Source organism: Bombina bombina, chromosome 1 (assembly GCF_027579735.1).
Source record: "Bombina bombina isolate aBomBom1 chromosome 1, aBomBom1.pri, whole genome shotgun sequence".
NCBI lineage: Eukaryota > Metazoa > Chordata > Amphibia > Anura > Bombinatoridae > Bombina > Bombina bombina.
In genome coordinates this window covers 161,343,177-161,360,488 of record NC_069499.1, presented here as the reverse complement: position 1 = coordinate 161,360,488, position 17,312 = coordinate 161,343,177, and positions in this window count along the sequence as shown.

Sequence of the window (17,312 nt, the reverse complement as noted above, 5' to 3'; positions counted from 1 at the left end):
TATCAGGTAAGCATAAATTTTGTTTTTTACATGTTTTCATCTGCTTAACTGCAAAGAGCTCCAATACACACACAAACACACACACACACACACATATAGACAAGTATATGTATGCATGTCTATGATAAAGCCGTTTGCCTGCTTTATGGACACCAATTTTTTAATTAAGTTTTGTTTGACATATTGTCAAGCCAATGAACAGGTTGGTTAAAGGGACAGTCAACACCAAAATTGTTAATGATTACAAAGCTAAATAACACATTTACTAACCATTCCCCAGCTTTGCAAAGCCAACATTGTTATATTAATAAACTTTATAAAATGTAAACCTAAATTTCCTACTGTTTCGAAGCCCCTACAGTCAGCCACTTATCACATGCTTTTTACTTGCTTTTCAAAACAGACTGCTAATTCATGTGAGCCGTATACCTGTAGATAATATTATGCTCTCTGCCGTGGAGTTGTGCATGACACTGCACTAATTGGCAAAAATGCAAGTCAATAGATAATAAATAGCCATGTGATCAGGGGGCAGTCAAAAGAGGCTTAGACACAAGGTAATTACAGAAGTTAAAAGTATATTAATATAACCATGTTGGTTATGCAAAACAAGGGAATGGGTAATAAAGGGATTATATATCTTTTTAAACAATAAACAATTTTGAGTTGACTGTTCCTTTAAGGGACAGCCATCAACATTTATTAAACTATTAGATGGAAATGGTAATTGTCCCATAGATAAAGATTTACGGCTAGATTACGAGTTTTGCGTTAGGCTTAAAAAGCAGCGTTAGCCGGTCCTAACGCTGCTTTTTAATGCCCGCTGGTATTACGAGTCTTGCAGGTACACTTTTTTGGCCATACTTGGAAATACTGCAAATCCACTTACATAAATTGAGTATCCTCTTTTTTCAATGGGACTTGCATAGCGTCAGTATTACGAGTCTGCCAAAAAGTGAGCAGTAGACCCTCTCCTGTCACGACTGGTACCGCATTTTAAAGTCAGTAGTTAAGAGTTTTACACTACAACGCCGTAGCATAAAACTCTTAACTAAAGTGCTAAAAAATACACTAACACCCATAAACTACCTATTAATCCCTAAACTGAGGCCCTCCCACATCTCAAACACTAAATTAATTTTTTTAACCCCTAATCTGCCGAACCGGACATCGCAGCCACTGTAATAAATATATTGACCCCTAAACTTCCGCACTCCCACCTCTCAAACACTTGTTAAATATTATTAACCCCTAATCTTCCATCCCTAACATCGCCGCCACCTACCTACATTTATTATCCCCTAATCTGCCGCCCCCAGCATCACCGCCACTATATTAAAGTTATTAACCCCTAAATCTAAGTCTAACCCTAACCCTAACACCCCCTAACTTAAATATAATTAAAAGAAATCTAACTAAAAATTCCTATCATTAACTAAATTATTCCTATTTAAAACTAAATACTTACCTGTAAAATAAACCCTAAGATAGTGTGACAGAACCCAAGGCATAGTAATGGAAGGTGTCTATATTCCCTCAAAAGTGCTGCAGTGCGGGGTATGGTATGACAACCCCAGGGAGAATTGTTATGTTTGTTTGCCACATAGAGAAAATATGTGATTTATTTCTGGGTCCCTGGGGTGGAGTATTTGGAGAGTAGGGTGGGCCAGTGCTCCACCCCGCAGTTTGCAAGTAGCACATTATGTCAAAAAGTCCAGTCCAGGAATTCTGTCTGACTCGGCTAGCTACTCACCTGCATGTGGTAATTAACAGCAGGTGCTAATAAAATCCCCAGTCAGGGGTTGAGAGGTAGATTTGCCAGCAGTAAAGGGAAACTGCAAACACTCTCCTGAGAGACTGAGAGGAATTATCTCTAAAGGACAAAGTTTGAAAGGTCTGTGCAATATTACTTTTGTGAAAAGCTACTTAGTGCAGACAGTTGTACTTGTGAGTAAGTGCTCAGTGGAGCAAGCCTCTTTTGTTTTGTTTATGTTTATTTTGCCTGTTTTTTTGCCAGACCTGATAATAAACAGACTGTATTTTATAAAGCTACAACCTTGTGTGGTGTTTCCAGCTTTGAGGACTGTGTGTTTCCAAGATCCCAGGTCACAATAGCTACAATAAAACTAATAGTTACATTGTAGCTAGCCTAGGATTTATTTTTATTTTACAGGCAAGTTTGTATTTATTTTAACTAGGTAGAATACTTACTAAATAGTTATTAACTATTTAATAACTACCTAGCTAAAATAAACACAAAAGTACCTGTAAAATAAAACCTAACCTAAGTTACAATTACACCTAACACTACAATTAAATAAATTAACTAAATTAAATACAATTAAATAAATTACATACATTTACCTAAATTAAATTAGCTAAAGTACAAAAAAACAAACACTAAATTACAGAAAATAATAAACAAATTACAGAAATTTAAACTAATTACACCTAATCTAATAGCCCTATTAAAATAAAAAAAGCCCCCCCAAAAAAAATAAATAAAACCCCTAGCCTAAACTAAACTACCAATAGCCCTTAAAAGGGCCTTTTGTGGGGCATTGCCCCAAAGAAATCAGCTCTTTTATCTGTAAAAAAAAATACAAACAACCCCCCAACAGTAAAACCCACCACCCACACAACCAACCCCCCAAATAAAATACTAGTCTTCCAGATGGGCAGAAGTCTTCATCCATGCTGGGCAGATGTGGTCCTCCAGACGGACAGAAGTCTTCATCCAGACGGCATCTTCTATCTTCATCCATCCGGCGCGGAGCGGGTCCATCTTCAAGACATCCAACACGGAGCATCCTCTTCATCTGACGACTAACACAGAATGAAGGTACCTTTAAGTGACGTCATCCAAGATGGCATCCCTTAGATTCCGATTGGCTGATAGAATTCTATCAGCCAATCGGAATTAAGGTAGAAAAAATACTATTGGCTGATGCTGAAAACTGCTCGTTAGCACCGCATAGCCTCTAACGCAAAACTCGTAATCTGGGCCATAGATTGCTAAAGACAATGGGGCCAACTTATCAATGTCTGTCTAACATGATACCCTGTAGCGTATCATATCCGATAGACATCGCTGAATGACGACACCATACACTATCGTCAAAAGCAGTTTACCAGAACTGCTTGTGCAATGCCGCCCCCTGCAGATTCTCCGCCAATCGGCCTATAGCAGGGGTGTCTTACCTTATTAACTAAAAAATTGTCTTATGTGGCCTATTTGACACCACTGAACTAAATATTTACAAAAAAACTAACTGTTCTTTATATATATGCAAACTGCAAGTTGAGAAGACCCTAATTCATCTGATGTCACCTTACTTTACAATCCAAAGGACTAACCCTCCCTCAGGGTTGATATAAATAACCCTAGTGAATTATATGACACATCACTATATCAATGAGCTTCTGAAACCATAATAGTCTATGAATAAACACTTTTCTTCACAATTGTACTTTAAAGAAACAATAAAGTTGGTCACAATCTGTGTCAAAAAAGAATCTGCCTTCAAATACCAAAAGCTATGAGCCAGCCCTATCTTTGCTTTACAAAGAGGTCTTCCAAATGTGTGATCAGATCTGTGTGGGAAGTAAGTTGCATAATATCATCTGCCAAAAAATGTCCTTTCTTGCAGTGAAATGACACCATCAGCTTGTCTTTAAAGTAACTGTTGTAGGTGGAATTGGATGACAGATAAAAGCAACAAATTGTATGCAGATCCCTTCACAGCACCTTATTGTGTTATCATGCCATGCATTCCTATCCACACAAAGCCACAGATAAGAGAAACACAGAGAAAATTAGAGTCTATTTCACAGAATAAAATAACCCACATTCTGAAAATATCACTTGATGGAAAGAACAATATGTTTATATTTAAGGTATACAGTAAGTACTACTATACTAAGAAAAGTATGATATAGTTATAGAGCGGCCACAATGTTTCTAAACAGAAAATCACAGTATTTTGTTCCTGTTGCTAATGCTAAAATTTATTTTAGTGACAATGCAGTGATGCAATTTGATTTTTATCATAGCTGTATAGAAACATTTTTTAATTTGTATTGTCTGACAAAGGGGGTAACACCCCGAAACGTTACATTAAAGGTAACTTTGGAAATCCTGGTGAGTGCATCCCCATTCTTTTATATATATATATATATATATATATATATATATATATATATATATATATATATATATATATATATATATATATATATATACAGGACACAAAAAACCCAGCACTCACTAGCAGATTCACAGCAATGTTTAAAAGCAAAACTGGGGGAAGTCAGTTACATTTGGCGCCAAAGGATCAAGCCCAGGACCACGACAAGGTCTCCCCCTTCCTGGGACCCTAACCAGCACCCACACAATGCAAACTTCCAAACAAACCAACTGGGGACCTCCCAGGGTGACACAGGCTTTTGTAACCTCCCCTATGTAAATACAAAACACAGGAATGGACCGCACTCACAGACTGGACTGGGTACACATCCTAAGCCACTGTTAACTCCACAGCCCTGAACCCTGACAGACAGCTGCAAAGTTCCCAGCAACCCTAGTGAGTGCTGGGTTTTTTGTGTCTTGTGTTAATGTTTGTAATGCTCCCCTGCGGACCTGACACCCAGGTTGCTCGGGGGTTAACTGCCTGGGTTGCTGGGAACTTTGCAGCTGTCTGTCAGGGTTCAGGGCTGTGGAGTTAACAGTGGCTTAGGATGTGTACCCAGTCCAGTCTGTGAGTGCGGTCCATTCCTGTGTTTTGTATTTACATAGGGGAGGTTACAAAAGCCTGTGTCACCCTGGGAGGTTCCCAGTTGGTTTGTTTGGAAGTATGCATTGTGTGGGTGCTGGTTAGGGTCCCAGGAAGGGGGAGACCTTGTTGTGGTCCTGGGCTTGATCCTTTGGCGCCAAATGTAACTGACTTCCCCCAGTTTTGCTTTTAATAATTTCTATTTATAAATGCATAGAACATAATCCCCTTTGTACAAAAAAATACAAACAACCCCCAAACAGTAAAACCCACCACCCACACAACCAACCCCCCAAATAAAATCCTAATTAAAAAAAACCTAAGCTCCCCATTGCCCTGAAAAGGGCATTTGTATTTGCATTGCCCTTAAAAGGGCATTTAGCTCTTTTTCTATTGCCCAAACCCTAATCTAAAACTAAAACCCACCCAATAAACCCTTAAAAAACCTAACACTAACCCCCGGCAATACCCATCCAAATGCCCGTTTCAGGGCAATGGGGAGCTTAGGCTTTTTTAGATTGGATTTTATTTGGGGGGTTGGTTGTGTGGGTGGTGGGTTTTACTGTTGGGGGGTTGTTTGTATTTCTTTTTACAGGTAAAAGAGCTGATTTCTTTGGGGCAATGCCCCGCAAAAGGCCCTTTTAAGGGCCATTGGTAGTTTAGTTTAGGCTAGGGTTTTTTTATTTTGGGGGGGGCTTTTTTTTATTTTGATAGGGCTATTAGATTAGGTGTAATTAGTTTAAATATCTGATAAAAAAAATAAATCTGTAATTTAGTGGTTTTTTTTGGAATTTACGTAAAAGTAACTATTTAATTTAGGTTATTTATTTAATTGTAGTGTAAGGTTAGGTGTTAGTGTAACTCAGGTTAGGTTTTATTTTACAGGTACATTTGTATTTATTTTAGCTAGGTAGTTAGTAAATAGTTAATAACTATTTAGTAACTATTCTACCTAGTTAAAATAAATACAAACTTGCCTGTAAAATAAAAATAAACCCTAAGCTGGGTACAATGTAACTATTAGTTATATTGTAGCTAGCTTAGGGTTTATTTTACAGGTAAGTATTTAGATTTTGCAATGGTAGTTTTTTTTTATTTTTTATAATTTTAGTGTTTTTTATTTTATGTAATGTTAGGTTTTAGTGTAAGGCAGCTTAGGTTTTATTTCACAGGTAAGTTTTTATTTATTTTAACTAGGTAGTTAGTAAATAGTTAATATATATTTACTAACTAGTCTACCTAGTTAAAAAAAATACAAAATTACCTGTAATATAAAAATAAAACCTAAGCTAACTACAATATAACTATTAGTGATAGTATAGCTATCTTACGGCGAGATTACTAGTTTTGCGTTAGGAGCTGTGCGTTGCTAACGAGCAGTTTTTTCTCACCGCTCACTTACCTACAGCGCTGGTATTACGGGTTTTTACAAACCCGGCGTTAACAGGCAAGAAGTGAGCGTTGAGCAAAATTTTGCTCCACACTACACTCAATACCAGCGCTGCTTAATTCAGCGGTAAGCTGGTTGTATGTGCTCGTGCATAATTTTCCCATAGACATCAATGGGGAGAGCCGGCTGAGAAAAAGTCTAACACCTGCCAAAAAGCAGCGTAAATCTCAGTAACGTAGCCCCATTGATTCCTATGGGAAAACACATTTAATGTTTACACCTAACACACTAACCTGAACCCTGAGTCTAAACACCCCTAATCTTACACTTATTAACCCCTAATCTGCTGACCCCGACATCGCTTACACCTACATTATTCTTATTAACCCCTAATCTGCCGCTCTGGACACAGCCACCACCTACATTTAGTGATGTCGCGAACTTAAAATTTTCGGTTCGCGAACGGCGGACTCAAACTTTCTGTATTGTTCGCCATTGAATTCAATAGGCAGGTGAATTTTAAAACCTACAAGGACTCTTTCTGGCCACAATAGTGATGGAAAAGTTACTAACACCTGGACTGTGGCATGCTGGAGGGGGATCCCTGGCAAAACTCCCATGTAAAATTACATAGTTTATGCAGAGTCTGCTATTAACCCATAAAGGGCCTAAATCACCTAACATTCCCAAATTGTTTGCAATAACGTGCTTTAAAACATCAGTAATGATGTCGTATCTATCAGGTAGTGCAAGGGTTATGGCCGCATCACAGCAAGGCAGGAGGAAAGTGCAATTCAATGGCACGAGCAAACTGAGGATTCAGAACAACTATTACCAAAAATTTTAATTTTTAATTATTAAGAATACTGTGACAACAAAAATGATTGGTGTAAATATTTTGAAAGTAGGCCTGGCACACAGGCTGGCAGGCAGGAGAAAAGTGCAATTCAATGGCACGAGCAAACTGAGGATTAAGATCAACAATCAAATTTTTTTTAATTTTAATTAGTAACAATACTCTGACAACAATTATGATTGGTGTGAATAGTTGGCAAGACGGCCTGGCACACAGGCTGGCAGGCAGGAGGTAAATGCAATTCAAGGACACTAGGAGACTGAATACTGACAGTCAAAAAAGTGATGATTGACAATTTTTGCAATACTGTTAAAAGAAATATGATTGCTGGGAATAATTGGCTAGGTGGGCCTGGCACACAGGCTGCAAGGCAGGAGGAAAGTGCAATTCAATGGCACGAGAAAACTGAGGGTTCTGAACAACACTTACCAAAAAATTTAATTTTTTATTATTAAGAATACTGTGACAACAAATATGATTGGTGTAAATATTTTTCAAGTAGGCCTGGCACACAGGCTGCCAGGCAGGAGTAAAATGCAATTCAATGGCACTAGGAGACTGAATATTTGCAGTCCAAAAAATTATGATTTTTATTTTTTTATATACTGTTACAAGAATTATGATTGGTTCCACTAATTGGCTAGTTGGGCCTGGAAAACATGCTGGCAGGCAGGAGGAAAGTGCAATTCAATGGCACGAGCAAACTGATGAATCACAAGCGATCAATTTGGAATTTTAAAGATTAACAATACTTTTACAACAACTTGGATTCGTGGCACTAATTGGCTAGTTTGTGCCTGGCACACAGGCTGCCAGGCAGGAGGAAACTGCAATTCAATGGCACTAGTAGACTGAATATTTGCAGTCCAAAAAATTATGATTTAAATTTTTTTGATACTGTAACAAGAATTATGATTGGTGCCACTAATTGGCTAGTTGGGCCTGGCACACAGGCTGGCAGATATGAGTTGTGGATGGTAGGTAGGGCAGCAATTTAACACAGTATGCTGTGTAAGTGACAAAAACACAGGCCTGATAGAAAATTAAGTTAGATTACACTAGCAAAATATTTTAAAATTTTAGATTTTAATATTAAAATTATGTTAAGAAGTGCAATGCACATATGAGTGGTCGCACTGGCTGGCTGCTACGTAGGGCAGCAATTAACAACAGTATGCTGTGTAAGTCAGATAGACAGTTAGACACAGGCCTGATAGAAAATAAAATTAGATTACACTAGCATAATGATTTAAAGACTTTTTTGGGGGAATTTAAAGAAAAAGGTTAAGTACATACATATGAGTTGTGGCTGATAGCCTTGGAAGGGCAGCTATTAAAAACAGTAGGCTCTGTAAGTCAGATACACACACGCCTGATAGAAAATAATATTAGATAGATTACACTAGAAAAATGATTTAAATTATTTTTTTGGGGGGAAATTAAAAAAAAGTTAAACACATATGAGTCGTGGCTCATAGACTAGGGAGGGCAGCAAGTAAACACAGTAGGCTCTGTATGTCAGCAAAACACACAGGCCTGATAGAAAATGATATTAGATTACACTATCAAAAAATTTTAAACTTTTTTTTTTTATATATTTAAATTAAGGTGAAGAAGATATGAATGGTGGCTGCCTGGCACAGACCAATTAACCAAAAGACTGAAAAAAATGAGGTATATTAATACTGAGTGAGCCTGGCAGACACAGGCCTGATAGAAAATGTAATTAGATTACACGAGCAAAATTATTATTATTATTTTTTTTTTAAATGTAAAATTATGTTATAAATGGATATTAACACTGGTGGCTGGCACAGAGCAATGAACCAGAGTATATGCTGTGTGACACAGGCCTGATAGAAAATGAAAAAAAATTACACTAGCAAAATAATTAAAATTTTTGGTTAGTTAAATTTAAACTAATGTTGTTAGGGAGATATCATTGGTGGCAGTAATCACAGCATATGCTGTGAGCCTTAAACACACAGGCTGAAAGCCAGGCAAATGCTAATAAAAATACGGGGAAAAAAAAAAGGCACGAAATATAGCCCTAAAAAGAGCTTTTTGGGGTGCTGTCCTTGCAGCAGAGATGAGTGGAGTCCTTCTGGACTGTTGTGGACACTAAATACACTAGCCTAGCTATGTATTTCCTATTAATGTCAGGAGCAAAAACACAACACGTCCTCTCATTAAGAAAGCAAGGTCGTTATGAGTCTAAAATGGCGGATTCCGAGTAGCTGGGAGGGTCTGTGAGGGAGTGTCTGATGTTGATTGGCTCTAATGTGTCAGACGGCTGTGACATACAGGGTCAAAGTTTCCTCAATGATGACACATAGGGGCGGATCGAACATCGCCATGTGTTCGCCCGCAGCAGCAAATGCGAACAAGCTATGTTTGCTGGGAACCGTTCGCGGGCAAACAGTTCGGGACATCACTACCTACATTATACTTATTAACGCTTAATCAGCTGCCCCAACATCGCCGCCACCTACATTATACTTATTAACCCCTAATCTGCAGCCCCCAATGTTGCAGCAACCTACCTACACTTATTAACCCCTAATCTGCCGCCCCCAATGTCCCTGACACTATATTAAATGTATTAACCCCTAAATCTAACCCTAACTTAAATATAATTTAAATAAATCTAAATAAAATTACTATAATCAACTAAATTAGTCCTATTTAAAACTAAATACTTACCTGTAAACTAATAGTTACATTGTATCTAGCTTAGGGTTTATTTTTATTTTACAGGCAAGTTTGCATTTATTTTAACTAGGTAGAATAGTTACTAAATAGTTATTAACTATTTAATAACTACCTAGCTAATATAAAGACAAATTTACCTGTAAAATAAAACCTAACCTAAGTTACAATAACACCTAACACTACACTACAATTAAATACAATTACCTACATTAAATACAATTAAATAAATTAAATTAGGGGGGGCGGAGCTAGCCGCCAAGGAGATCAGACGCACTTTTCATGAGCTCCTAAGATATCTTTTAATATATAACCTGATGGAGACCATAGTTTGAATTTCTTGCCAAACCTGCTGTTATTCACTCAAGAAGAGGGCCAGTAACCCATTTTCTACAGCTTATTGACTTTATGCCAGTCAACTACAATAGTTTATTTGTAAAAAAGATCGCTACCGGACTTCGCCACGAGGCCGAGGAGACTGCCTGACCTACATGACGCTACACCGTCATTTATTCTGCACTCCTCTCTACCCAGGCAGATATGGCGGCTTTGTACAGACAGATCCTTACATCTTTAAACAGCTGTTTCTCTGATTTGCAGCTTGCGATCAGGGATCAGTATGGAATGGAGGTTTGCTCAACTCCTAATATGGTGGCAGAGATGGATCTCACTGAAACACCCTGGCTCACCTTAAGGGCAACAACCTCAGAGCCTAAACTACTGCAGCCAGACAAGAAGCCCAACTTGCGGAATACTCCTTCACCCACCCTCGTAGTACCGAGCAACCGTCCTTCAGTAGCGCAACCTAATACACACTCCTATCTTGGAGAAGGCGCATCATTCCCCGCTATCCAGCCAGTGGACACTTTACAAACTCATGCGACAGTCTGTTCTCCTGGCCCGTCGCTGGCCTTTACTTCTTTGGGGGTCGCAGACTCGTTTACACAGGATAGAGATTGGAAGAGTAATGCGGCTTACCTCGATAGCAGCCTCTTGATTCTTCCTGGGTTGTCGGTCGTGACTTGGAGCACACTGCGGCGGCCCTCCCTTGCCCTGTTGATATTGCCTGAGAGCCGATCTTCATTAGGAGATGTTGCTACTCGCACTGACAGTCTGGAACTCATTGCCCTTTCCATCCCACGCCTCATTACCTCTATGTTACAACCGCCGACAGTTGGTGTCGGTTAATCTAAAAACTCTGCTCTCCTCATGGACAATGGACTATATTAATTTGTAGATGGTTAAGGTAGTGCTATAGGCTGTTATTTTAGTTAATATAATACTCCTCACTGGTATGTTTATATTGGGAGTGAATTATGCCCGTTACTTGGTAGTAATTTATTATGGGTTTATATTACACACAATAAGCTGCGTTTATATAATGGGGATCCCCCAAGCGCCTACCGAACTGGAGGCAGAAAAGGATAGTAAGGTATAGTCAGGTATATAGAGGTAGATAAAATGTTAGATATTTAATACATAATCTAAAAACATAAATTACAACTCATGGATCCATGAAAAATAAAACAAATGGTAATACGCTCAAAATGGTAATAAAATCACATACAGATAAAAACAATAGATGGTCGCAGGTAAGTGGCCTAGCTCCTTCGCAGACCTGGGTACAAAGTGTAAGGGTACCAATGTGGTGAATACAAAAAATATATAAAAAATTGCAAAAAATACAAATATAGTAAGTATGAAAAATAACAGGTGTAAAAAATAAAAGATCAACGGAACGAATAAGTCTCAATGTAAAACCTCAATGAAAATTAGTGTCAATAAATGTCAATTGAAAAATAAATGTCAGTTGAAAAATAATGTGAATTGCAATTCAGATCCAAACTTCAGGTGAAAATAGTGAAAAAATAGTAAAAAATAGAAAAAATGGTGAAAAAATGTTTTTGTGACAAAAATTAATGGTGAAAAAATAAAGTAGAAATAGTCACCCAGACCTAAAAGGATATTCCTTTCAGGAATCCCATTTGTAGATATATCCTTGGGGTGTGGAAGGAACAGTGCCCACAAACGTGTGGAACAGGGAATCAGATATCGGTGTAGATGTCAGATTAACTCCAAAAACGATATCCACCTAAAAATATGTGAAAAAAGAAAAATATAGTGCAGATTGTCTCTCACAATATTACATATATGAAAATAGGCTTACCAATACTCAGTCGATGCGTTTCGGCCCTAGTTTAGGCCTTTATCAAGACTGAGTTGACTAAGGAGATTTTATCCTTATAAAGGGTATTGTAGCCAATGGGTGTGTTGAGTTTTTGCGCCAAAAATAAGCTCCGCCCACTTCCTGTTAGATGCATTGTGGGTATGGGCATTGTGTCAAGGGTAAGGGCATTCTTAGCAACAGTGATCCTATTCCATTTGTGCTGAGTACTCAGGGGTTCAGATTATAATCAATATAGTATTTGTATTATATATTATAGGGAAACTATTTATCTAACTTATATTTGTGATAGAAATTAGATTTGTATATGAAACTGATACCGGAATCTGACTTCCGGTTCATGATGTCACTTCCTGTGCATATTGTGACATATTTTATCTAACTTCATTTATTTTCGGATCAGTTATTACATCCTTAAAAGACCAGTTCTATTGTCAGATACCATAAAATGGATCTGATATAACTGTCAGAGGATAGATTCTAAAGTAAATTAAATTATGCCCACGGAGTATTACTTCCGATTACGGCAAATTCTGACGTCACTTCTGGTTCAGGAGTGTTTGCGGAATATCACTTCCGGTTTTGGAAAATTATGATGATATTTCTGTTAAATACATAGGGCGGCACTCTTTCATGAAAAGTAATCACATCAATGTTGTTAAAGTGCCTGACAGGACTTTAGACCATATCAGGACCAGTTCTAATTGTAAAATATAACCTTATACTTAGTGAAACTATTTTGCACAATTTACAATGTAAGGGATGTAGCTTGTAGAATTAACGCTTGTTAGTGTATCACTTGTTAGCATATAATATAGTATGTTCAGAGACATTAGAAACTGTTAAATAGCTATATATAGCTTAGAATATACTTATGAACTAGAAAATCAGTAGTGATATAGCAGAGACATATTCTAAAACATATCATAAATAAAACATTTCATAAATAAATCCTTAATTGGCTAATCTTAGCAACGTTAAGTATAAGTAATACCTTATATAGGAGTAAAAAATGACATATATACAGAAGTGGGCTATTGATATTGGAACTAATAAGCTGTGTATACATATCAAAGCTTTCTTGTTGCACGGATTAATAGAGTTACCAATAAATGGTATAACAAACCTTACTGGAGATTATCATATAAGGGACATGAGTCCTCATATGTTCTTATAATGATATCACCCAGGATCGTGACGACACTACCAGACTTGAGCTTTAATTCAAGTTTGAGTCACTATAGCTGGTAGCTAGAGTGGGCAAATGCGCCGGGGGACTGGTGAAAACCATCTCAATATCAAAATAGATGCTAACTATGCATCAAGACTAAATTTCGAAAAATTACCTCCTCTCCATCCTTTGTTGACTTTCTGAATGCCCATAAAGCTCAGATCTCTAATATTACCATTGTGTTTCAGGGTAAAATGTTTGTATAGCGATGTTTCCATGCTGCATTTCTCAATTTGTAACAGGTGCTCTCGTATCCTGTCTCTTAGAAGTCTCGACGTTTGGCCCACATATTGTAGACCACATGGGCATTGCAACATACCTCGATAGCAGCCTCTTGATAACACATAACCCCTCTATCTTGACAACATATCATGTCATGGACTTATGTGTCACTCCTGTATTGTGGCATTTGAATGTTGCAGATTTTATTCCACATTTGCAGGCTTTGCAGGACGGACAGGGAAAGAATCCTCTAATCAACTTTCCAAACACATCTTTTACTCCGACCGTCTCCTTTTTAGTTATACTGGGTGCAATTCTGTTCTTTAAGTTCTTAGTTTTCCTATATATAAATCTAGGTCTGGGAGGTAGTTTCTCACCGATCACTTCATCCTCTTTCAGAAGGGACCAATGTTTATTGAAGATGTTCTCAATTATATCCCTATTTTGACTGTATTCGGTAATCATCGGGATGTCTAGAAGGTCAATCTTCTCCTCTTTTATCTTCCTCTTGTATTTGATCAAGTCCGAGCGTTCAATCTTTTCTACTTCAGATATTTTCTGATCCAACATCCTTTCAGAATATCCTCTCTCAAGGAATTTCGATTTGATCACTTGGGCCTGTTCTTCCCATTTTTCTTGGTTCGAGCAATTCTTTCTCATCCTCACCAGCTGCCCTTTTGGTATGTTGGTCTTCCAGTTATTGTGGTGGCAGCTCATCATGTGGACATAGCTGTTGCTATCCACATCTTTGAAGTATGTGGAAGTTTCTATCTCTCCTTTGTTGATTTTTATCTTTAGATCCAAGAAGGTTATTTCTGTAGTGTTACACTCATACGTGAATTTCAGGTTGTTCAAGTTGTTATTCATCACTTCAATGGTGAAATCCAGATCTTCCTTCGTCCCCTTCCATACCATTAGGATATCGTCTATGTAGCGACGGTAGAGGACCAGGTCCGTGCTCGCTGGGCAGGACTCCCAGAATATTTTTTCCCACCTCCCCATATAGAGGTTTGCGTAACTTGGCGCGAACCTGGTCCCCATAGCCGTGCCACAGACTTGTTGGTAATAGCTTCCATTATCGTAGAAGTAGTTGTGGTTCAGAATAAATCCAATACTTTCCAATATAAATTCCATTTGATCTGCCGGCATATCAGGGTCTTTAGTGAGAAAGAATTCAACTGCTTCTATACCTTGTTGGTGTGGTATACTGGTATACAAGGATGCCACATCACATGTAACCATAATGAATCCTTCTTCCCAAGCAAATTCTTCCAACATGTTCAATACTTGGGTCGAGTCTTTAAGATAGGATGGAAGTTGTCTAACATACTTCTGTAAATTTAGATCGACGTATTCGGACAGGTTACTACTTAGGGAGCCTATACCGGATATTATCGGTCTCCCTGGTGGATTCTCAATAGATTTGTGAATTTTAGGAAGATGATACATCACTGGAGTGATGGGATAATCCACTTTGATATAGTTGAATTCTTTCTCATTCAGAATTCCTAGTTCTTTGGCTCCATCTAATATATTTGTTAGTTCCTTGTTATAAATATTCACTGGATTTGTTGGTAATCTCTTGTAGGTGTTCTGGTCGCCAAGGATCCTTTCATTTTCCCTTCTATAGTCACTCTCATTTAGGATGACAATGCCTCCCCCTTTGTCTGCTGGCTTAATTACTATTTTGTGGTTTTTCTCCACATTTGTGATTGTCTTGATCTGATGGTCTGTAAGGTTATGTTTCTTGATCTTCAATTTTTTCGGTTGTAGATCCTTTATTTCTTTACATACGATGGTCTTGGAGGCTTAGATTGCCGGTCCTTTACTAGTGGTCGGATAGAACACCGACTTAGGTTTCAGCCCAGTATGTATATATTGGTCTCCCTCTTCAGTGATGGTCTGTCTCTTTGGTACCCAAGTAGAATTTTCTAAAGGCGATTTGGAAAAAAACCTCTTAAGGGTGAGTTTTCTAATGAATTCCTTTACTTTAATAAAGGTCTGAAATTTATCAAGGCTCCTAGTGGGTGCAAATGAGAGCCCACATTTTAGAATCGTTGTCTCATCACTTGTCAGTGTATAATCACTTAGATTGAAGATGCCATCAGTGCTCTTCTGGTTTTCTGAATCAATTACATCGGCATCAGATTTATTCTTCTTTATTTTGACCCCTCCTCTGCTTCCTCTATGGGTCTTCTTCCTGTTCTGGAGGACGTTGGCTCTTCCCATTCTACTATTACATCCTCAGGAATAACGTTACCATACCTATACTGAATAGAATTACCCTACTCAGGATATATATTAGGGCGTTTCCTCCACACTGTTGTTATACATGACCCAACATTAAATAGGCTTATTGTAAACTACTGCACACAACCTAGCTTTCTCATATACTACGGTACATATCACCTGTTGACTAACCCTGATCCTCTTAGTACAAGAGTTTTCTAGCATATAGATATCACAATTGTATAGTAATAAGGCTCATACAGTGTTTTTAGTTAATTAGCTCAACTTATATATAGAGTTGTAACTAGTACAATACTATACCGCTAGTATACAGGTACAACATATGTATAGCAGCAAGTTTAAGCCAGAGCAATGCAGTACTTCTGATACATAGGCACAGTGGGTATATGGTAACAAGTTGTTTAGAGAGCTTCTGGGAATTGAACATGACTTGGGTGTAGTGGTAAGTTCAGATCTGAAATGCTTAATATACTTCCTAGATCAGCTCCTACCATTTTACCTTTCGGGAGCTATAGTTTTCATATATATATATCCTGAATTTAATTTAACTATTTATCACCAATAAGGAGTGCTATCACTTTAACACCTTGCCTATGCTCTGTCAGCGACCGAGACGGGTTTATGGGCTTAGACTACTACACTTATTGGTTCTCCTCAATTTAGCTACTCATTACTTATTCTAATTGTACTTACTGCTATATGCTATTCTAGTATCTCATCTTTGCTTTTATTTTGTTATTTGTTATTCTTGGCCGCACACGCCAAACTTATAGATAAGGTGCATTAGACCATTTTTTAAAGTTCCTGAATTATGCTCTTACATACTGTTTTGCTCCTAACCCATCTTAAAAGGGCTATGTCCCTGTATTATAACTACTGTTCATACTTGACTGATAATTATATAGCCCGAAACCCTTGTACAGATACTAGTGGAGTTACCCGGCCCTTAAACCTTAGGTTAGGTTTATCTAACTAGTACATTTTAGTATGCCATAGCTGGGTTTATACCTCATAAATGCAAGCTCTTCAGGGGCTAGGTTTGAGTTACCCTTTCACATCTTTACTGAAACATAACTCTTTTATAGACTAATACCTAATGTGGCAGTTAAGCCTTATATAATATAGTTGTTATTTACCCCTGAAATATTGCTCAACAGCATGTGGTTGCACATTTCTACCTACCTACCTACTCCCCACACCATCTCTACCTAGTTCTAAAAAAATTGTGTTAGCATTGCTATTACTTCCCCCTTTACTTGGAAAACTAACCTAACTTCTGCCCTTCTCCATATATTTAATGTTAACAGATGGGTCAGACTTCCCTCCATATTAAAAAAAAAAACACTAATTAGTTGTTTCCAAACAATTTAATCCTATTTAGCAGTGTATTTAAAAGCTCTGATTTCTTAAGGCATTTACATATTTGACAAACTAACTAGCTCCAATAATACAGATGACTAACAGCGCTCACCTACTTCCTTATAGCTCCTGGGTAATAGGGTATCTAGCTTACCCTAAAGAAAGTTACTAATACAAAAATAATCCAAGAGCGCCTATAAGTAGGCGAAGGAAGATATTAACAGATTAACTAGGTTTAAATATTTATTACAAATCATAAAACATAAAACATAATTAACATGGATCCATGTATACTACATACATATAGAAACAATAAAAACAATCTGAATGTGAAAACA